The sequence below is a fragment of the Clupea harengus genome, chromosome 2, assembly GCF_900700415.2.
Source record: "Clupea harengus chromosome 2, Ch_v2.0.2, whole genome shotgun sequence".
Taxonomy (NCBI): domain Eukaryota; kingdom Metazoa; phylum Chordata; class Actinopteri; order Clupeiformes; family Clupeidae; genus Clupea; species Clupea harengus.
The window spans coordinates 11,424,755-11,448,837 of NC_045153.1; the positions used below are offsets into that span (position 1 = coordinate 11,424,755).

The window sequence follows — 24,083 nt, forward strand, 5'->3', positions numbered from 1 at the left end:
AGGCATGAGAGCGGCTCCATCAACCATTTCTTTTCTGTTGGTCTTGTGGTATATATTGTTGTGTACAGAACATCATGTTTTTCCCAAAATGAATCTGCAGTGTGACAATCACAGGATCTGGGAGATCAGTCATCACTGACTGTGGGGTAATAGCATGAAAATATGTTAAATTCCTCGTGCTATTGTTTGACTTCCCACAGCGGCCAATCCTCTCACTGTCACATGCAAGTACTCATGCCCAATAACCTAACCTAACCAATATAACAGAGCACAACAGGCTGGAGACCGCTACAAAACACACAAGGCATGTTGTATCCAGGATCTTTAAAGGCACTCTTTCATGGCTCAACATGCCCACAGGGAACTTTCCCTTGCCCCTGTCGCCATTGTGCTTGCTACAGAGGGGTTCAGGCCCTAGGCTCTGTAAAGTGCCTTGAGACATTTTATTGTATTGGCATTATATAAATACTTCTACAAAGCTGCCTTTGTGAGCATTGCACTTTTGTTTTCAATCTTCCTGTTTCATTGAATTAGGCCCACGACACCTCCAGAAGGCTCAACAGGATAAGACAAACATGCTTGATAAGACGTATTGCTTCTCACATGCACAGTTACCACTGAGCCACACTGATCATGTTCTTCAGTGGGGGAAAGAGATTCCATCAAACCGTACACAGAACAAGATATAAGTATTAAGCTTATGGCCTGAGAACTATACAGCATGTTGGTCCAGCCCTGCCTTGTACAGGTTATTCTCTGAGCTCCACATTACTCACTGGACACCAAAAGCCTTGGCTATTGTTCAAAGGGACAAAAACCCTTTTAACACCCTTGGAAACAAAGCAAACCATGATATCAGAATTAGTTGTACATACATACATACATCAAAGTAACAAGTGGTTGCATACCGTTGATTTAAAGCTACTGGTATATTAAGTATTTTTTTTGTGTTATTTTGTTAACTGGACCTTAGGACTGTGTACATGGCATGGTGTGTACATGGATTGTGTATTTACTTATCCCTTAGGGCGGACCACAAGATCACTAGACAGGCCTCATCATGTAGTTCCATTTCCCAGAACCTGCACAGACAAGCGTAGGAGTAACAGCAGATCAGTTTCCTTCCTAGTGATAAACATTTCAGTCTCACAGACATGAAATGATCCCTAGCCTCCCAACTACAAGCTTTCATCACACACCAGATGGCAGTTGATGGTTGTGGGCTTGTGGGTAGAGAGCCTGTCCACCACAGACCAACTGGTGGGAGTGACTGGGAGAAGGAGGGGTGAATGCCAAACCCATTCCATCTGTAAAGACTATCTTTCTTACTTAATTTGTATCATATTATGAAGAACCCTTATGAGCTGAAAGACAGATATGTAATGTATGTGTATGTGCGCCTGCACTCTCGATGGGATGGCACATACTCATGTTTAGTGACGGCACTCTGTCACACTGCCCTCCCCTTTGGGAAGCACACCCTTGTGCTTCACTCACACAGGCATTCCCCTTCGCATCCACCAACTTTACTTCTCCCATTTCAGGGCGCCCCACACACAAGTGCTTCACCCATCCCTCACACAGGGGTCAACCTACAGGGGGTCCCTCATATGGTTAACGGGCACGCCTCACGGCAACCCATCCCACTTCTGCGACCATTTGTAGTGAAGGGAGAGAGTAGTCACCCCAGCCGGACTTGAACCCGGGTCTACAGGGTGCCATACCTGCACTCTGACCTCAACGCCAAAGAGCCAGGCTCCATGGTATGGCAGTCAGAGCATAAGGCCTCACTATGAGCACAATAATATTTTTCAGTCAAGTGTGTTGTTATTGTACCAGTTTTTCACTCAGCCTAGTTACACCCTGTTTTGTTAGTCCCAGTTTGTCAGATCGTCTAACCCTTTTGCATTTGCCCTGTCTTTTGACTATGTGCATCTAGTGTTTTGCCCTGTCTTTTGACTGTGTCCATCTAGCATTTCTTCCTGTCTTGTTTTCTGCCTGTTCCACCTGCCTGTAGCTGGATTTTGGAAGATCACCCTAGATCTCTGTGCCAGATATGATCTCAGGTTAGTAGTCTTGTTTTCATTTTCTGATGGTCTCAGGTAAGGGGCATCAGCAGCATTTTGAGATTGGGGGGGGGGGGGGACATATTTTGAATGGGGGTCTGGGGGCTTTCCCCTAGAACATTTTGAAAGATGTAGATGCAATTTCCTGCATTCTGGTGCATTTACCCTGTTTTTAGATAGAAAATGATCTCTCTCTCTTCCATTGTTTTTCCCTGGAGTCGGCATGGTCTGCAATTACTGACTACTATTATGTTCTAGTAGACTGGGTAAACCCAGCCCGATCTGCAATCTTAAATAAGATTGAGCTTGGTCTGGTGATAGCCAGGATAATGTTTTGGTGTAATACACAGAGGACTGACACTGACAACTTTATTCTCCATTTAATGAGAGCAAAAGATTTAAAAGGGGATTTAAAAAGTCGTTAGAAAAACTAGCATGTTAGATAACGTTAAAGCCCCACAATGGAGTTTTTGGCTTGGAGCTCCCCCTAAAGTCTAGGAGGGATTAAACGTTTACGCCAGTGTCGTAAATACCCATTTACGATATACGCAGCTTCGCATACACATGTATTTGTTGATGACCTGGAGATCAAATTAGACGTGAAGTCGGAAACCAACAAATTATGTCGACCGAGAAGGTAAGAATATTGAAAGATTTTACAGAAATATGACTACATAGTTTTATTTATTGTGATATCAGAGATGAATGCTAACATAACCAAAATAATGACAACATTTAGTTAAGATGAAATACTGATTGCATTTTCAGCCTATATACATTGTTTTCTAAGTGTTTGAATGTGGAGTACGTGTAATCGAATACAATATTGTTGACAACACCAAAAAGCTACATATTCATAATTTACATTGCTTAATTTTGCTTTATTACAAGCTACTGAAGTTAGGTTTCCAAGGTTGTAAACTTCCAAGGCTTACTTTGCGTGAGATTGACGAAGACTAACCAAATTCTTGGCGTGTGAGAAACGTATTTGCGTGCGAGTCTGAAACGGTCGATGACTTTTTCGCATCTACTAAAACTACATATCTCTGTGAGACAGGGATGACACTGATAAGGCTACAGCCTACGTTGCATCCTTTCATAAATTACATTGGCAGGGATGTACATCACAATACATCAATTTTCGTTGTTTTATCGACATAGGACAGATCACAATAGCTAACGTCAAAGACAGTAGAAACAGTTTATTATATTTATATTTATATTATTATTATAATTCGAAAGGATAATTCATGCATGGCTAATGGTGTATGAGGTTTGGATGTCAACAACAGTTTTTGTCTATGGTTGTATTGCAGGAATAAACCAACTTCTGCCTCTTCTGAGGTAGAGACAACCCAGAGTGGAGGAACAGGTCAGAGGAGCAGACGGGGGAGGGGAGGTGTGAGCAGGGGAGGCAGAGGCATTAGGGTCAGAGATATTGACCCAGATGACCTGATCAGGCTACAGGAGCTAAAGGAGAGAAGAACCGCTGCATTACAGGTTTGATTATTTGTCAACAATCCTCCATGGAAATATTTATCAGTTGCCAAAAGTAAAAAATAAAATAATAACAAAAAAAGACAAAGGTTCGTTCCCTGACCAGCCTCCAAAAAGATGTGCAACTGGACAACGTGATGTACAGACTACCAGGCCTGATGTTTGACATCTTGACCTTGTTAGAGGTTCCCCAAAGTCCTGATGTGCCAGGTGCACCTGCAGTAATTGCAGGGAGATGACCACAGACCGAGAAAGGCTCTGCTGCCGCCAGGCCCCTGAAAACTACCTCAGCAGCATGGCACATATGCAGTTCTATATTCTTGACCAGGGCGTTTTACGGTTGGCACGGGCTGCATGGAACGACGTGTTTGCTGTTGATGACTAACAGGAACCAGGGGTGGAGCAGAGACAGTACAGACATGCGGCATACCGCCAATTTGTACTGTGGCAGCATGGCCACTTGGGTGAAGGCAATAGGGTCATTATTCCAAGCTCCTGTATATGGGTTTTCATCCATGTTCAAGCTTTAATATCTTCACTTTAGTGTAATGTGGTTTAGTGACAAACCTGGATAAGTTAACTCAGAGTAAGTGGTAAAACTCCTAATAAAAGAACCCCCATTGGTTCATTCTCCTAGCAAAACAACGTCAGAGGGCTCTTCTATTAGGAGGTTTACCCCTTACTCTGAGTTAACTTATCCAGGTTTGTCACTAAACCACATACAACGAATACCCCCCTGATGTGACACCCCTACTATTTTGTATGTAAACACAATCTGTTTTCATAATGCTGCACCTACATTCCCAAGGTTGAGATAATCTTGTCTGCCCTTGTCCCATGACCCCCCTCCAGACACTTTTTTAATGACGTTTCCACTAGTTCGCCCAAAGAATAAATAACTTGAGAACTTAATCTTGAGTAGAATATCTGCTGTGGCACATACCCCAGTGTTGGTTAAAAGTAAGAGAAAGAGGGGAAGTTCACATCTAACCTTTACACAGCTAAACACCTACTGCTTTTGTTTTATCAACATAGGAAGCAGGTGCAGATAAAAAGCCAGATAGCTTAAACCTGACTGTGGGGGAGGGTGTTTGTGTGTGTCTGTTGGGGGAGGGTATTTGATGGGGCTACTACTACTACTACTACACTTTTAGTTGGGCTGTATTTGGATTTATTAGTGTGTGGGAGAGGAGAGCTTTCTTGCTGTGTGCTGATAGAACATGCATTTGTGTTTGTGTCCGCGTGTGTGTGTGTGTGTGTGTGTGTGTGTGTGGGAGTGTGTGTGTGTGTGTGTGTGTGTGTGAGTGTGCACGTGTGTGAGTGGGTGTGTGAGTGTGTGGGGTGTACTTGTCTCTTGAACTCCTTAAAGCAGCAGTGCAGAGTTTTAATTGAAAACTAGTAAGCTAACTACCTTGTCAAAACCTGTGAAAACACCAGCACCAATAAAAACTTGCTAGCATGCTAACTGGTGATCTAGTTGGTAGTGTTGTGCTGTGAAAGCTTTTCTTACAATGCCGTTTGGTGGTCCATCCCAGACACAGAAGTACACAGTGCAAAGCATGGCCAGTTAGTGGGAATGAAAAGTGTCCTCCTTCCCATGCCCATATACCATTATTGAAAATAATACCAACATTAGTTGTACATACATACATACATCAAAGTAACAAATGGTTGGATACCGTTGCTTTAAAGCTACTGGTATATAAGTATTTTTTGTCAAAACATTTTGTGTTATTTTGTTAACTGAAGTTTACTCAGAACACTTTTGTCACATATTGTCTATCCATACATGCACACACGCATGCCTCATTATGAAAACAATGATACTTTTTGAGCATTTGGCAGAAAATCTACCTTGGCACACAGAAGACTGTTGAATTATGTTTTCAACAGTTGGAGAAGGGAAAATTCTGAATGTTTCGCCATCTCTTTGGTGTCCGCTTTACACATTTGACCGCCTACTTCTTTTAACCGCATAGGAAGCAAGTGGAGATAAAGGGCTCAAACAGTCATCCCTTTGTACCTACAGTATGCAAACTTGGCCTTGGTTCAATTAGCAGGTAAAATAAGACATGTATTAAAATAGCGCCAGCCTTCGCTTATAGTAAAAAAAAGCCATAATATTTATTTGCCAGGGCCACTTTGTCTGTCTGTCATAAATGTGGGAGCACACATCGCTATAGGTTACATGCCGTAGGTCTCCCTTCACAGAGATAAGCTGAATATGGTAGATTTAAGGATACTAAGCCCCCAGGACTATCAGGGCCCTCATAAATAGGCTACTAGATGCAACATAACGTACTCAGTAGGTTTCGTTTTACGGCACTGCAGATAAAAAGCCAAATAGCTTAAACCGACTGTTGGGGGTGTGTGTGTGTGTGTGTGTGTCTGTGTCTGTGTCTGTGTCTGTGTCTGTGTCTGTGTCTGTGTCTGTGTATGTGTCTGAGTGTGAGTGTGTGTGAGTGGGTGTGTTATAGCACATTACCATTATCAGCAATAGCCCGGCTTTGACATTTGATGCTGTGACAAACCATGTGACATTGTTTTTTATTGCATATGACATTAGTAGACCTGTGTGTGTGTGTGTGTGTGTGTGTGTGTGTTTGTGTCTGTTGGGGGAGGGTATTTGGTGTGTGCGTGTGTTTGTGTTTGTTGGGGGAGGGTATGTGGTGGGGCTACTACTACTACTACTGGGCTGTATTTGGATTTATTAGTGTGTGGGAGAGGAGAGCTTTCTTGCTGTGTGCTGATAGAACATGCGTTTGTGTGTGAGTGTGTGTGTGTGGGGTGTGTGTGTGTGTGTGTGTCTGTGTCTGTGTGTGAGTGTGCACGTGTGTGAGTGTGTGTGTTTGTGTGTGTGTGTGTGTGTGTGTGTGTGTGTGTGTGAGTGGGTGTGTTATAGCACATTACCATTATCAGCAATAGCCCGGCTTTGACATTTGATGCTGTGACAAACCATGTGACATTGTTTTTTATTGCATATGACATTAGTAGACCTGTCAGGGTTATTTTTCATTTTTCAGTGACAGTATTTTAGGATGGCTGTTAAAGGGTTCAAACTTGCATCCTGTGTTGGTACCATATTGGTTTCTGTGGCCTAACTGTCAACTGTGACATGGATTTGTTGTCTGTTGAAACATGTAGTTATTTATCAAATATGTTCACAGTGTTCTAAATGATGTCTCTGACTCAGAAGAGCAGATGTAAATGAAAGTCTAATGGAGGTGAATCATTAAGAATGTTGTGTTTTTGAGTTCTAAACCCAGTGATACCAGTGATGCAAACGGTTTTCTCAGGAGGCCTGTCTAAGGCTGACTCATGGGAACGGATATCACTGTCTTCGATTAGGAATCGAGCCTAATTCTGCTTTCATTGGAACTCCCTATGAGTGTTATAGCAATGGTAATACATGGTTGGCACCCTCCTCCATAAGAACCATGTGGTAAAGGTATTACAGCCGATGCTGTGTAGTGGCATAACAATGATTGATGTTGTATATATTTACCCTGAAATATTTACACTGAAATGGCACATTACCATAAGCAGCAATAGTCAAACAGTACACAGAACAAGAGACCGTAAATCCTCAAATCCTTCAGATAGTAGCCGGGGACGTGGTCGATACAGACAAATAAAGGCCGGGCCCCAAATACAAGCCGGGGGTGAAAAAAGGTGCCGGTAGCCTATTTTACTGTAGCCTACCAGCATCAGTCCATCAGCACAAAGCAGACATCACAATTTAATTGAATGCATTTCATAAATACCTGTTCACCTCATGTTTAATGTTGTTGGCTAATTTCATGGCTGCTTGCAATAAAAAAAGAAACGTTTCAGCCTACAAGGCAAATTTGTTAATATACAGTTACTTGCCTAAACGATAGAAGACATTCCCCCAAAATACCTCGTTTTAATGATTTTGTTGGCATTTCGTGATTTCCGCTAAGAATTTTTTTTTCTTCAGGCTAATAGAACTTTAACGTCCCAGGTGTTGCGTAGCAACCCATTACTTGCTGACTTCAAGTTACAATGACTTTCCGCTACGTTAAATGACAGGACTTCTTGCGGAATGATATGAAAGATGTGAATTAGAAGCACAAAACCCGTTGCCAACGACAGCAGTCATTAACTTTTCGCAGTGGTGAATATCAAGAAATTGCAGACCTGCTAACGTTGGGGTGCCCTATTCAAATCAACTGAACTTTTTGGAACATTCTGAAGAGCCGTATAATAAGTAAGAAATAAAGGCCTGCCCCTAATAAAAGCCTGCCCCAAATACAGGCCGGTGCGCTGTGCAGCCTAAGTAAATAAAAGCTGTCGAGTGGAGCAAGTAGTGAGAGCTATAGGAAGACTCCTATGATGCTTTTGATGTCTTGCTTAAATTATATTTCTACATATATGATAATAACTGTGTTCGTGTATGGCTTCCAAGCAGACTGGATACATTCACAGAATTCAAATACAGTCCTCCATGGACTGGCTTACTGGTGGAAGGGGACCGATATTGTGTTTGGCCACACCTACCCTGTCCCCTGTGGGAAGCCTGGATGAATAGCTTCTCAGAGTTCAGACAGTTTGGCGTCATGCAGCTGGCATCCATTAGGCCCAGCCACACCCCGTATACTGTACGTAAAGCCTGGGGGAGTTGGGAGTGGCTGAACAAATCTGTGTGTGTGTGTGTGTGTGTGTGTGTACTGACGAATGTACGTGTTTACGGCATTTACGGGAACATTCTCCTCTGCATTGCATCTTGGAAATACATCAATCCAAGCCAAGTATCTGAAGACAGTGTTGATATGTCGGTTTGCCTCTCACAATAGATGTCAAAATTGAGTGTGGCAAATTTACTGTAATTACTGTAAATTGAAGAATTGCATTCTTCAATCACTGTCCTTCACTGATAGCCTATGACTTACATAAAGAGCAGTACTGTAATAGTGGAAACAACTTTTCTTAGGAACAGTTATATCTATGTTTGCCTTCTATAGACTCTATTACTATTAGAGATAGTGAGAAGTCTGCAAGCCAAAACAAACTAAATAATCTAAATAAACTTTCTGCTAAATTAAGAATACTTTTTCTTATTCAAGCATATAATTTAATTTGTCTGTCTAAACAAAGCATCTTTCCATCTACAGTGATCTAAATTACTGTAAGTAAGGTTTTGAACTGAAAGTTAACTGTTCTGAACAGAGTATCTAAACATTGGCAAAAAATGCTGTAGTTCCACAGTGTTTTGCTGGTAGTAAACATTGACTGGGACAGGTATCCATGAATTTTGGAAGAAGGTGTCATTGCCAGCATTTGTATCTTAGCATAGGGGCAAGTATCCAGAGTTTGGTTCACATGGTCTACTGGTGTGCTCGATGTGTTAAGTGTTTTGGGAATGTGAACATGGTATAGGTACAAGAACTAAAATGATTGGAAAAAACTGTAAGGCTGATACTTTCTATCCATGTGACAGCAGAGCGATCTATTTCACATTAACAGTGACATGATACAGGAGTATCATTATCATTAAAGCAGCAGTAAGGAGTTTTCTTCTAAAAGTAGCGAGATAGCTTGTAAAAAGGACAACAACATCAAAGTTCCCACTCTTGTGTTTAATTATAAGGATGGTAGGATGATTCTAAGCCCCCAGGACAGTCAGGAGCCCTCATAAATAGACTACTAGGTGCAACATAATGTACACGGTAGGTTGTGTACATTCCAGCTTCTCCTAGTGTTATTAATTTCAGGGATATTTCTATATTTCACACAGGTATCACTGAGTCTGGAGAAGATTAAATTACCCATAACCTTCCAACAATAAGCTTTCCTCACACACCAAATGACTGGGGCCATGAGGTATTTAAAGTGTGAAAATGCATGTCTGGGGCAGTAGTAACTGTAACTATGTTGTTAATTTCTTCACTAACTTGTTTGAAGTTCAGTTCCCAGTGAGCGGGCCGCATAATAAAGAGTCATGATTATGCTCAACGTGCATGAATGTTGCCTTGGAGATGTGCGCTTCACTGTTCAAAGCAGTAACTGAGAAACTGATAATGAGGTGTTAAACACATTCAGCTGATAGGTGAGAATATATTGAGGCTCAGGACAATTTCGGGCTGAGTCTTGGAAACAAGCATAATGCTCACCGTTTAGTTATAGAAGAGGGAACCGTATGGGGTGGCTCTCTAGAGCGGTGTGCCAACAGTAAAACGGTGTCTTCCTCCTTGTACTCACACTATCTTCCCCTGTTGCTGAGCAATGTCTTTATCACAGTATGCATACACCAACCACCCATGGTTGCTAAGAAAAACAAGCCCATACAAACTGCAGTGAATGCCAACTGTGAGCCACAGAAAGGTCTTATAGTGTCTCTGGCTACAGTAAGTCTGAGCATGAATGAGGACATGGAATTGGGAGGATGAGGAAACTTAAAGTCGTAGTACAATCCTCAACATCACATCCTTACTCATACAATTTTAATATTTGCTCCCATGATAATCACAGTGGGTTATTACACGAACTTACCTGAAATAGTCACATCAACAAATGAGGCATTATAATATATTATGAACCTGAAGCTTTTATGTATTTCTTTATTTGTTGTTCACAACAATAACTTCTTACTATACTGTTGTCATAGCTAAATGATGTAAACCAGTGGTCCCCAACCACCGGGCCGCGGCCCGGTACCGGTCCGTGAGGCATTTCCTACCGGGCCGCAAAGAAAGAATACATAATTTATATAATTTCCGTTGTATTAATTATTAGAGTCTGAAAGGTGTTTTATTTTAAAAAACGATCGGATTTTCCCCGACGTAACATTCGCCTGTGCCTCTTGACACGTCAAGACGCTTGTCTCGGTCACGTGATACGTTACTCAAAAAATAAACCAGCAAACTAGCGAAAATTAGTAAGAAACAAACGTCCTTGGAGAGCTTCTTGGCGAAGGGGAAAAGGCCTGAAGAGACGTGTGCACCATCCACAGACTCCACAGCAACGCGAAATCAACTTCAGACTGATCAAAATCATGTCAAAGCGGACCTAACTTCACCAGTGCAGAGGTGGAGGTATACTGTTACAGAATGTAGATGTGTCCATTCTATTCCAATATGGCTATATCCACGCGATTGAGTTTAATGCTTATTTATTTATTCAGTTACATTTGCAGTGTTCGTGTAGTGCTTTTTTTAGAATATTACGATGCCTCTTAGAATCATGAATTTAAATGTGAAACGTAATTGTTAATGATTAAAATATTCTCATATTTTTTATTTTTATAATTATTTAAGGATGTCTGTAGAATTGACATGAACGCAATCGCCACGGTTTCTCACAAATTAAGCCCTTAAGAACTTTTTTTCTCCGTCTGTGACATTGCGCGCCCCCCGCCCCCCACTTTGAGAACCACTGCTTTATAGGATAAAGTACAAGTCAGTACAGTGGTGAGTTGTATTTTTCATGCACTTAACATTCGTTTTTATGCCGGTCGCGTTATTTTATTTTTGCTGTATTTATCTGCCGGTCCGTGAAAATAATGCCTACATTAAACCGGTCCGTGGTGTAAAAAAGGTTGGGGACCCCTGATGTAAACAACTCAGTAGAAGCATGCTAGTAACACTGAACTGAAATTAAATAACTCCAGGAACTCAGTTCATGTCCTGCTCTGTCATGCCAGAAAGCAATGCAGCATCGTAGGTGGATATACATCAATTCACGGCCAACAGGATGCTACGATTTCCGCATTCAGCAGTTCTAGTAAGCAAAGAAAAAAAGTGCAGGTCATTCCCAGGACAACTCAAATTGATTAGTATTGATCCAGCAAATGGTGCCATTAGCAATCCTGTCAATCATTAACAAAGTCAAACAAATACTTCCTCTGTTCAATTATATTACAGGGCCCTACTGTCACAGACACCAGATGGAGATATGTTTCTTTTGCTGTATCTGTGAGTGTCTGAACAGGCCAAAGGGAACCATGGCTATTGCCTCGGCTGAGATTAATGTTCTCCTTAACAGAACAGGAAGGCAAAATAAAGAACATAGGAGGTGTGTATTACAGAGACCTCATGACCATGAAACACAAGGCCACTACAAATGGGCTACACACTGAGAAGCTTTGAGCACAGTGACATTTAAAGATTTTCTGAACAAAAATAAATTCATAGTTTGGCATTGGTCTAGACAGTCTATTGACTCATTGTACATTGTCCGTTGTTTCCTCATTCTGTCTGGTAGTAATACGAGTTTGAGTGAAATAGGCCCATCGGCTACCATTGCACAGACACAGATACAGTAACAAATTGAGCATAACGTTTACCGTTTTTCAGTCACTGATACAAGAGAAGACGCTTCTCAAGCCACAACCCTTATGATGTTTGCATTAAACCGGAATTTCTGGTTACACCACACAAAATATACAGTTGGAGAAAATGTAGCAGGTAGCGATCACTCTCTATACAGGTGATGGCAAAGGTTTTTTGCTTTCCTACCCCTCTTTCACAGACACCTGCTGATTTGGATAAAACTGTATTGTACAGATTTCACTAAACTAAAATCTCCTAATTAATTACAGAGATGTCATGGTAAGACGTGGTAAAACATGTTTTTATTCAAATCCAGATCTCTAAGGAACAAACAGAGCTGCAGGGGTGAGTGACGCCTGAGGGAAACTTTCTGAAAAAAGAAACAATTTGATACGGTAGTGTAAAATAGGAAATGGAACTGGGAGAAACAGGTTGAACTCAAACTCAGGTTCCCATGACCCCTTTAATGTTGGATGTGGGTGTTGACACTCCCACTTAAACCACTACATTCCTTTCCGACAGATGTGTCCGTTGTTATCAGTGGTGTCTGACCCTTGTAGATAAGGAGCAGTTAAAGGTGCAGTCAGGTGAATGTAGTTCTTAGCAGAACGATCCCTATATCTGAATATACTTTTTTGTTTAAAGGCCTGACATATGGCATATATCATGATCTAGGGAGGCACACGCTATCTAAATATTAGTATTACCAAAATATTATAGGAAAGAAGTCATAAACAGTGCTTTATAAACAGTGTGGGAACTCCCTCAGTGGTGACAGGTGTTTCTTTAGTATTGGTTACAAATCACAAGATCGATAAGCCAGAGTAAACACATTTTCAACGTTCTCTCTATACTGCTGCCATGGTAACAACAGAAAAGCTGCTCTGTGGGAAGTCAAGCATCGTTTGCTGACCAAAATGCAAATACTTTTCTTTCTACTTTCAGTTGTGTAAGTGTAATTTGGGTAGGCTAAGCAAAACAAAGTGTAAGTCATGTCCCGTATTCCGAGACTGACTGTCGAAACACAGCCTCACGAATCTCCTTTCTTTACTTCCGTGGTGTTTGAGTCCATCCACTTCTGCATGTTTGCTGCAGCACTGCTGTAGAAGCACAGACAGCTGGGCCTTTTTCAAGGTTGTAAAATTAGATTCCCTGCATTATCCTTTATTACCGGCCAGGAACAGGAACAGGAACAGACAGAGGAAAAAGACAGTCACAGAGGTGTTTTTCCTGAGAGCATAAACTTAAGTGTAAGGTTACATTTAGGAAAAATAAAGGTGTCTTTTTCTTAAGGTAGAGTTGTTGTGTGATCACGTTTTTTTTAACCATTTCCACATGCCAAATGGAACCAATGATGTTTGAATGGTTGATATTATAATAATATTAACAACCGTAACAGAGAAACTGGAGAGTGTAAAATGTGTAATGAGTGTGTAAAGTTAATTTATGTGTTTTCTAAAACACTCGTAGCCATAAAAGGAAGGTCACTAAAGACGGCGCTTCACAAAAATGGCTAAAACAAAGAGGTTTGCACTCTCTGAATAAACCACCCAAACAAAACACTGGACTAAATTGTCTTCAAATAGAGTTTAATTCATGGCAGTACAGAAAAGTTAAACTAGTAAAGCTGCAGTCAATGTCGTGTGAACACTACACTCAAGAAGCAAACGAGTTCCCTCATTGCTCCGGGTCTTCAGTCATACCAGAAGAGTACCGCTGCTTGGGTGAATTCGCTGCTGGCATAGAACATGACATGTCAGATAACGCTGAGTGCCTGATAGTACATCTGGCTTCCTTCCTGTTGCACCACACCCACTTGAATATGTGCTCTCTTAAGGTTTCATTAATAGTTACGCACTGGGATACAATTGTGGGTTATCATAGTGATAGTGGCAGTCTAATATTGGGGAGCTGGTATGCATAGAGGAATGCCAGAGGGGGTGATGTATGTATTAGAGGTGCACAGCGACGTTATCACTGTACACGACTAGTTAGTGAAAACAGTCACATGATGGAAACAGAATGGACTATTTTATCTTGTGGTATATGATGATGTGAATCGATTTTAAGAAACAATGGTTGATGTATGTCACTCATGGTTGACTTTTTTTTCCTTGGGTATAATGATAATATATCTGTTTACATCGAATTATATATCATATATATATATATATGTGTGTGTGAGTATTATTATTGGCATATAAAACATTACCATACAAAACAAGCCCTGTTGGAAACGAGACATCCATTCAGTTTGGGTGCAGTCTGCTGTATTTTCAGTATTGCGGTGACCTCTGGTGGCTACGACGAAAGCTATTCCCAATGGTCAAATCCCGAAAAATCTCAACGTCATAGCCTGAAAACCCCCTGCCTGCTCAAATGGTCCAGACAATACCAGACATTGGTTAGAGTTTACCACGCGTCTGTGAAGAGCGGCATGCAACTCCAGAGGAGCATGCTGTAAGCCAAGTCGGTGAAAGTATCGTTGTTTCTAACTACCCACAAATATATTAAAAGTTAGTACCCCCCAAAATAGGGATGGTTAAGGTGATTTCTGTAAATTATAGTCTTTACAAAGTTTGTTTTCAAAATGGCAGTGGGCTGCTTACAAACCAAGCAGACCTCTCCTAATATTTGATAAAATACTGTGGAGGACCGTAACATATTATGCAACTAATAATTATAGTGATCGGAAATCATGAAGCGACTTCTATAACTTCTGACAGGGCATTCAGGACAGGTTGATGCAGTCGCGGATTTTAAAACGCATACCCATAACTTTGATTCAGGATAGGCTACGCATGAATGACGTAGGCTACAGCTATAGGTATTTATAACAGGTAAGGACTTTTGGTAATAACCTCTGATACGAATGCTGAAGGCAATAGGCTACTGCCCTCTGGTGGGCACTATTAGAATGACTATTTGCAGCATACAGCCCTATTTACAGTTTGTTTATTACTCAAGTAGCCTACTCGACAGTGAGATTATTCATTTAACTAATAGCTGGGGTCAGTGTTGTGTTTTATAACCGGGCTACATTTAATGGCCTGCGCTGTAATTAGGCAAACATAAATCAACAAAGTTTATTTTGATAAGCGACCTACATAAGGAAACACAAGAAAGAAAAAAAAAACACTATATTATTGTCACACTTTTCTGACCACATCCTGACCACATACTGACCTCATCCACAGGAAGATGGTTGAACAGTCAAGTCAACTTTATATATAGTAGCATACACTTTAGAACCATAGGAGTTGTAAGTGCTTTCCATATATACATTGATAATAGAAATAAACAAGAATTAAGGAAATAAAAGTAAAATAAACAACTAAAACCAATAAAAAGGAACAAACGTGTAAAGGAAAAAAAGACATAAACAACAATACTTAAAACCTAATAGAAGAGCACAATTAATAGAGACTAAAGACATATTCTTAGACAACTCCTTTCATATACTAAAGTGCCAGTTTTACAGATATGCAACAGACCTTCAATGTACAGTCCATGACGGGTGGATTAAGTGTGGCACCATGGGGATTGCCATTAAGTCCCTTAAACACCCATGACCTTGAAAAATTCATGACATTCAATGGCCCACAAATATACAGTATCTATGCTCAAATGCCTTATCCTAAATGGACCAGACACAACTAACTGACATTTGTTCCGTCCAATGAGCTGTATGCGAGCCGCTAGGCTAAAACTGTGAGATATAAAAATACATTGAATATTTCATCCCACATCCTATCATGGAAACCCAGGGTGGCATACAACATTACATGAACATGTCTTGGACGCTTCGGATGCTGCCTTTTGCATTAGGGAGAGGGCACTGAATATAAAAATGCAGTCCACGATTATCGACCGATTTCTTTCCATCAACCCATGGTAGCACTGTGAACCCATCAGTGTAGACCCACCTGTAGGCCCCCTTTACCCATGCAGCCCCCTCCTCCCACCTCCACCACCTCTGACCGTTTCAATGTTGTGCAAATAACACAGGATGTGCTAGAGCTAAAGCAAATAACACAGGATGTGCTAGAGCTAAAGCAAATCTGAGCTGTGTTCAGAAGGGTAGTAGAGAGGAAGTGGTGAATGTTTTGGCAGCTTTGCAAAGAGAAGCATCCCTTGGGTCACTAAGGCCAGAGATTGCAAAATAGCACCTGGCCGTGAACTTCACATAAGATGTTGATATTGTGCACTGTCCATCCACACAGTGGTGTTTCATGAAGTAACTGTTAAAATGCTATTAATGTAAAACGATCCTGCATGTCTCTGTGTTACCACATGCTGTGCTGTTCACATGCATTTCGTTGTTTTTTCCATCAACCCAACGTGGCGCTGTGAACTCATCTGTCTAGGCGACCACAGGAGTTCAGCAAACCCACCTACAAGTGGCCTTTACCCACACAGCCCTCAAGCTGAGGTTTCAGTGCAAAGACACAGCCCTCAAGCTGAGATGTCAGTGCAGAGACAGGAAATTGTGCACATTATATTCCTGCCCACCCTTAAATGTCGGTGATGTGCAATTCTCAAAATGAGAACCATTTCAGAACCACATCAGGCAAAGATTATTTACATAAAAGTGTTCATAATGTTTATCTTGTTGTCCTAGATATTTGATAATAAATGCTAATATGCTAAAGCTAATCTTTTGGGCGCAAATCTGTGTGAACAGAAAGTTGCTGTTGTGTGGTTAAGACAGCTCAGGTCACTACCACTCATAAAGAGAGGAGAGAAAGGGAGAAGGGGGGAGGACAGAGAGAGGGCAGAGAAAGGGAGAAGGGGGGAGGACAGAGAGAGGGCAGAGAAAGAGAGAAGGGGGGAGGACAGAGAGAGGGCAGAGAAAGAGAGGGGGGAGAGTCACTTCTCAGAGGAAACTCCTCCATTACACCACACAGTGGAGGCTGATGGAAAAGAGACACAGGAGGCCTCTTCTATCTGCATGTGTGCATGTTTTGGATGAGATGTTTCCCATAAGCACTGATACGACATAGATGTGTTGACATACCTAACTAGCTTGTATTTGGCTATTTTAATTTATGGAGTCAGTAACACTGTTATTGCATAGCTTTCATACTTTTTTGCATCCCAAAAGTACAAACATGCATGCACTGCTGTGGAAAATAATGCAGTGCACGTTATTATGAAGGCTATTCGGTATAACTCTATAAATGTGGCGACCAAGTCAGGGCCAGCACGAGCCCTCAGAGTGACAGTGATGTTGCTCAGTACCACCAAGCAGCTAGACAGTCTGTGACAGGAAGTGGTGAGCAGAACAGTCCAACTGTAATGCAGTGCATGTTATCATGATGGCCATTAGGTATAACTCTACAAATGTTGTTGCTTGTCGTGCCTGCAAATACATTTAAAATTGTCAGAAAGAACTACCTTTCACCTACTTTACTTTTTTATGGAACACCAGGGAATGCAGACAACTAACTGATATTTGTTCTGTCCGATGAGCAACTGTTGGCCTATGAAATCCACTGAGCTGGAACTGTGGAAAACGCAATATGAGTAATGAGTCACAACACAGTTTTATCAACAGACGGCACTGCATTCATAATGCCGTTTTATTCATGCGAATCATTGAGGCAATGACAACAACGATACCAGAGCCAATAGGCGGTAATCATTCTTTGAAATGAAGGTCCTGTGAGGTCCTGTGAGGTCCACATTACAACTAAACATGCCTTGATGCTTGATTGTGAAAAGAAACAGCTGCCATTTCTTCATCTTCACCTTCATTTCCTGCAGCATGGTTCAGGTTTGAGATTTTGCTGCAGTACAACAAATGAGATGGGGTCAAATGCTGTAATAGGGTGACATTTTCAGACTCATGGCAACATTCTTTAGTAATGGCTAAATAATGCTAAAGTGCTAAAGTGTTGAAAGTAAAAGTTGTTTCATTTTAAGATGTTCTAAAGCACGTGTGTCAAACTCAAGGCTCCTCAGAATGTTGCAAAAAAAATCCATTGATTTGAATGAGCCACGGTGTAATTTTATTTGGCCCGCCGGATAATATGGAATGTCTATCAGTGCTGGTCTGCCGCGGCCACCGGTATGTCGCACGCACCACAAATACTGCAAGTCCCACAATACACTGTCACCTAGTTGTTAGCCTACGTCAATTTAGATGTGCAAGCGCAAGCCCGTGCCCCACTGTCTGCAGCCTCATCACCTGAAGTCAAAGTTTAGCTTGTGGCCTGTCTCTCTCCCCCCAAAAAATGGCCAAACTAAAGGTGGAGTTTGAAAACAGGGGTGGGAGGCAGAATATATGTTTACCGATGTAAAGGGCAAACTTGTTTGTTTTGTGGGCGGATTCGATGTGGCTGTAATGAAAGAATATATTTAAGACAAGTACAAACATCTGGACATGAAACGGAACCTCCAGAGGTTAGAGGAGTTGAAACGAAGACTGGTGTCACAGCAGACTGTGTTGGTAAAAGCAAAATCACAAAGTGAGGCAAAGGCAAACTCTATTGTAGTAGCGGAGATCGCTAAAGCAGCCCAACCCTTTACCGAGGGAGAGTTTGTCAAGAACTGCATGATAAATGTTTGCGACATCGTGTGCTCTGATAAAAGGCAAGCATTTTTAAATGTGAGACTGAGCAGAAACACCGTTGCTGATTGTGTATGTGACCTTGCCCCCGATCTACAACAACAGCTGATGGGAAAGGGAAAAGATTGAATCGCATACTCCCTTGCTGTGGATGAGAGCAGCGACACATCTGATACTGCCCAGCTGTCAATCTTCATCCGTGGAGTGGACTCGACTCTCTGCGTTATAGAGGAACTTTTGGGATTCAAATCAATGCATGGCACAACTACGGGGAAAGATCTATTTGAAGAGGTATCCAAATGTGTAAATAAAATGGGGCTGCCTAGGGACAAACTTGTTGGACTGACCACAAATGGAGCGCCTGCGATATGCAGAAAAGAGAGGCATTAGAAATGAATGCCACTGATGTTTATTTTATTTAGAAATTTGATCTCTTTGTTTATAGGCAATAACTAATAGGCCTAAGATTAAGCCTGCTTGTCCCAGATTCAATAGGCCTATGTTAAACTTAAGTGCATGTTTACATATGCAAAAATATATCTTCTTTTTTTTTTCAATAAATATTGAATATGTCCGGCCCTCGACTTGGACAAAGTTTTTTAAATTTGGCCCTCTGTGTATTTGAGTTTGACACCCCTGTTCTAAAGGGAATCATGAGTCATGAGGGACAATTGCCTATTGTAATTGTAAGCTGAATAAAAAAGCAGAAAAACAGGATGTACACCTTTACATTAACATGTTTTGCCTACAAACATATTTATAAAAAAAACAGTTTGCACTACTAAAGAACATGAAATATTTTGGTGTTTGAGGAAATAGGTTTGGTAAACAATTTGTGTGCACTTACTGATAAATACACAACACGATGATCATTGTCGAGAATATGGCTGCAGTACTGATGCAGAAAAGTTTGGATCGGTTTGGTGAAAGCCAATGATCTGTAAGGCATGAACCATTAGGGATGCTACATTAGCGATGCTCCTTAAGTACATTGAACAGAAAGGTTTGCCATTTCTTCTTCCTTTTTGTGATCAATGTGTTTTATTTGTACGTAAGAAAGCACAAACACACACTGTAGCCTACCAATTATGTGCCACATACCATAAGTCGTGCCCAACTAAGTCACATCAACAAAGCAAGAGAACTACAACTAAAATAAAATCATAACATACATACATGCACACACTTAAAAAGCAAAGGACATACCTGGAGAAGTGGTCAGGCTCCATTTTTCTGTCTTCACGTTTTTCTTATCTGTTACTTCACATATGTATATTCCCTCATCAGACACCTGCACATCAGATATCTGCAGTATCGCTGGATTAGCAGGATCAACACTCATCCTTTCAGAAGTGAAGTTTGTCTTGGTATGGTGTGTTTCCAAGCGCGGGGTATGTAAAAGCACCTGGATTCCATCCTTCTCCCATCTGATTTTAATCAGACTCTCAGATCCGTTACAGTGCAGAGTAACGTTCTCTCCAAGACGTTTGTTGATCGAAAGCACTTCATCTGTTCCACAAACATCCAACACGATCAATGCAATTATTATATGCTCGTAGTAATACTACGTTCCTCACTGTATTTCTCACCACATGGTAACACGTTTCTGAAATACTGGTGAACACAAGAGCACAACATCAAACAACAGTTTCAAGTAGAATCAAATGTGAACACAGATAATAGAGCCATGGACTACCCGTGGCATGAAGTCCAGTGTTAATCAGTACCAGATAACAACATTTATAGATAACCTACATTATAAGTCAAATAATAGGCCATTGGTTGTGACTAGGTTTGAAAGTTATTAAGTTCTTGGGCAATTATTGCATAACTGGATTCTATCAGATTATTTACTATTTTTGTGCTACACTATAGTTGTAGGTACACCTGGAATTCGTTCATTGAGTGAATTAATCAGGAACTATATGTATACAAATAAATGTATGATACTGTACTATATACACACACAAAAGTCAAAAATCTCCCAAAATATAATTCCACTTTTCCAGGGCATCTGATTTCCCAATATCACTCAAATGTGTCCAGGAAGGTGATTTAGCATTTAGCAGAAGACTTATTTAGCATTTAGGATACATACCCTTGCAGTATCCTAACAGAAGACTTATTTAGCATTTCGGATACATACACGTGCAGTGTCCTACCAGAAGACTTATTTAGCATTTAGGATACATACACTTGTAGTATCCTAACAGAAGACTTATTTAGTATTTAGGATACATACACGTGCAGTGTCCTAACAGAAGACACCTGGAAACTTGTTATATAGCAAACAATAAATATCACACAACGGTGTTGGAACAGTACCTGTAGCGGCAAGATTTAGGGTGGCAAAATTCACTGTGACGAACAACTTCAGGAGTTCATTGTAGCGACAGCGTGCAGGACTCATAACTCTCCGGTCTGCTGCGTCTGTGAACTTCACCCTACAGCACTCAGAAGAGCTGCACTCAAGAGACCTAGGGTCACCTATTTGACAGGAAGTAACACCTTAGTGTTGCTTGTTGTGTCGAGCTTGTTAAAACAGCACCGTTAGATAGATGGATAGATAGATGGATGGATGGATGGATGGATAAATAGATGGATAGATAGATAGATAGATAGATAGATAGATAGATAGATAGATAGATAGATAGATAGATAGATAGATAGATAGATAGATAGATAGATGGATAACTCTACAGAGAGATGTGCTGTGTTCGGTGACAAGGCCTAAGTCATCGCTTGCAGGTCTAAGACTTTTTGGTCAAATGTGTTCAATGAGCTCAGCCTCCTGTGGGCTCGAAACTTTGACTGGCGGTTTGACACCCTCAAGCCCATCACACGTTAGTGTTGCTTGTTGTTAAAACAGCACGGTTCACATGGTACATTTGTATTACTGTTTATGGAAAGCCTTTGAGAGTAAATAGATAGATAGATAGATAGATGGATGGATGGATGGATGGATGGATGGATGGATGGATAGATAGTCCATAACATCTTAGTGTTGCTTGTTGTGTTAAGACTTTTGAAATAGTACCGTTCACATACATTTTTATTACTGATTACAGAGAACTTTTGACATGTCCAAATATGTACATATCAAATGGTTCAAATAAACTAATCTCTGATCAGCAGCACAGACATGTTCTCAGATGTCTGAGACTGTGTGTGTGTGTGTCACTACCATCCGGTAGTGACAATGTGCATGTGTGGTCAGTCAGTTTGGTGGGTTGTATGTATGTATATGGGACTTTCCACACTCTCTCTCTCTCTCTCTCTCTCTCTCTGAGTGCTTGATGCGAGCGAGTGGGCGGAGGGCTGTGGAGCGTGGCCGCTGTGCCACGAACAATTGTCTTCTCTGTCTGTTCTATCTTTTTTCTATTTCTTCTATGCTTATTTTTTGTGTGCTTTAATTTTCTTGTTCTGCATGTTGCAATATGATTAATGATGTGTTAGGTGAGGTTATGTGTCATGTTGCATGTTGTAGCCGTGTCTGCTTCCACCTCATTTATGTGAGTATGACTGCCCCAGGTATGGAGGACTTAGGTTTTCTTACACTGTAGTCTTGCAATTGGGAAGATAATTGCTCATTGGAATATTTTATCTGCAGAACGAATGAACAATGCCACTGTTATTTTCTGAATGGAAATGGCGAATTCCGTGGTTGAAAGTGGACTTGTTACTAATGGCGACTATACACCTGTTCTGCCCTTGCCAACAACTTCTAAAAAAAGTTGCCCTCTTGAATGTGTTACCATTCATTAGTGATGACCAGCAGTGGAAGATGATGTGTCGAAGGAGCTGATTGTTTTGGCAAAAGATTTTAATTACGACCAGGACAATGTGAAAGAGTCCTTGGGCGATGAGTGCATGCAAAACACCCCAAACAGCACTAGCTCAGTAGCAGATATTGGAAATATTTTGGACAATGTTGATGAAGAGAGAAGCTCTTTAATGGAAACTGAGGAGCCACTCTTCAAAGTACCGCAAAAGAAAAAGAGATATGGCGCTAACAGGAAAGCAAAAAAGGTTTGTAGCCATTGTAGCAAAAACTCTGGAATTACTCTGCCTAACCCTAACCCTAACCCTGCCAGCAGATGGCGCTACAGACTCTTCCACTCTTCCTGCATCAAGTACTCTGCAAACTCTTGGTGCCAGTTGGTGTGTGTATGTAAGTATAGGTCTAGGATTAGGATTTTAAATAAGGCGTTAGTTGTGGGTATGGGGTGTGTATTAAGTGAAGATTTGAATTAGGTTCGGGGTAGAGTTATTGAAAAGTTATAGTTCGGGGTAGAGTTATTGAAAAGTTATTGAAAAGTTTTACTAAGAGTAGTACACCTGGAGCATTTTTCTGGAATTTTTAAAAAATAAATTACAAATGCATATATATAAAATACAAATACAAATGCATAATTCTTTATCATAAATTATGCAAAGAAATATTTATCATTACATGGTATTCATAGACAAGATACTGTATGACATGTGACAATTTCTTTGCTTGTGTTAAGAATCACCCACAGAATACTAATTGGGGGGAAACCTGACAAAGTACACTCATATTGACTTGTCTCAAGCTCCCAGCTGCCTTTGCTATGTAAGTCAAACAGACAGGCAGTCTCTTAGTGGAGTTACATGTTTCCATGGTGATGTGAAACGAATTAGTCATTGTGGACATTAACTTAAGGAACGAATAAAATTAAAGGCCAGACCGTTCAGGGATGACATGCCTTGTGACAGGTCTGTTGTCTATCTCAGGACTGAGTTCCTGAGCACATTGCAAGGCTATAATGACATCCATTTTTCTTAGACCTTCTCCTCAATATTAAGTACGGAATCTGTGTATTGTGTTTTAACTGTCAAATAAATGTGAGCTTTTCTGAATTTCTGCACTATTGCCCCATACTGACTATCAGTTTAAAAAAAACCTATTAAAAATGCTTGATGCATACAGCATATATTCATATTCAGAACTGCTAAAATGTGTCTGTCTGGTGACATTTTAACACCAGAAATCTACACATTGCACTTCAGAGGTGGCTCAGAATCTGTTGTGCTGTCAGGGTTTGTCTTGTTTAGCAAAAAATTTTATTTTTGTAAGTGATCATGTACTGTGTCAAGAGTCATGTACTGTGTTTATTATGGTCTGGAACTGTTCCATTCGATTCAAATTCGTACAGGATTGTAAGTAAAGAACACTGTCCCAAATATTTTAAAAGTGACTGGACCTGGACAGGGGAGAGGGAAGGCCAAACAGCTTTACCTTACAGAGGGTCTGTCTGTGACTGTCCCCAATACGTTCTAAACATTGGTTTCACTGGTTTTTCCACTACTTTCTAAACTTTGTTTTTCTGGAATCACGTGTCCATTTTTTTTTTCTGATAAAATAACATGAAATTGATCAGAAATATAGGATAGAGATTGACCTCAAAAAAGGACTCTGCTGTGAACTACAGATTTCCAGTAAACCGTCATGGCCATCAAAATTGACTGTCAGCTTGAAAGCCATATGTGTTGCATGTAAATTGTCCATCCTGCGTCCTACTGTTTCCAGTTGCTCCACTCCCTTAGAATCATCCAACGTTCCATGTACCATTGAAGGCCAGCTTCTAGTTGCTGCCCTGGAGGGGGGGGGGGGTTGCCAGACAAGTGGGCAAG

At 40.9% G+C, this 24,083-nt stretch overlaps 1 long non-coding RNA gene across 1 annotated transcript; it reads right to left on the minus strand.

The window, feature by feature from the left end:
• Positions 1 to 17,399: 17,399 nt before the first annotated feature.
• LOC116223131 lies at positions 17,400 to 20,038 on the minus strand. Its single transcript, XR_004164926.2, has 3 exons — positions 19,632 to 20,038; positions 19,273 to 19,363; positions 17,400 to 17,643 (listed from the first exon to the last, which is right to left on the minus strand). It is a non-coding gene; the product is annotated as an uncharacterized LOC116223131 (long non-coding RNA).
• Positions 20,039 to 24,083: the final 4,045 nt, after the last annotated feature.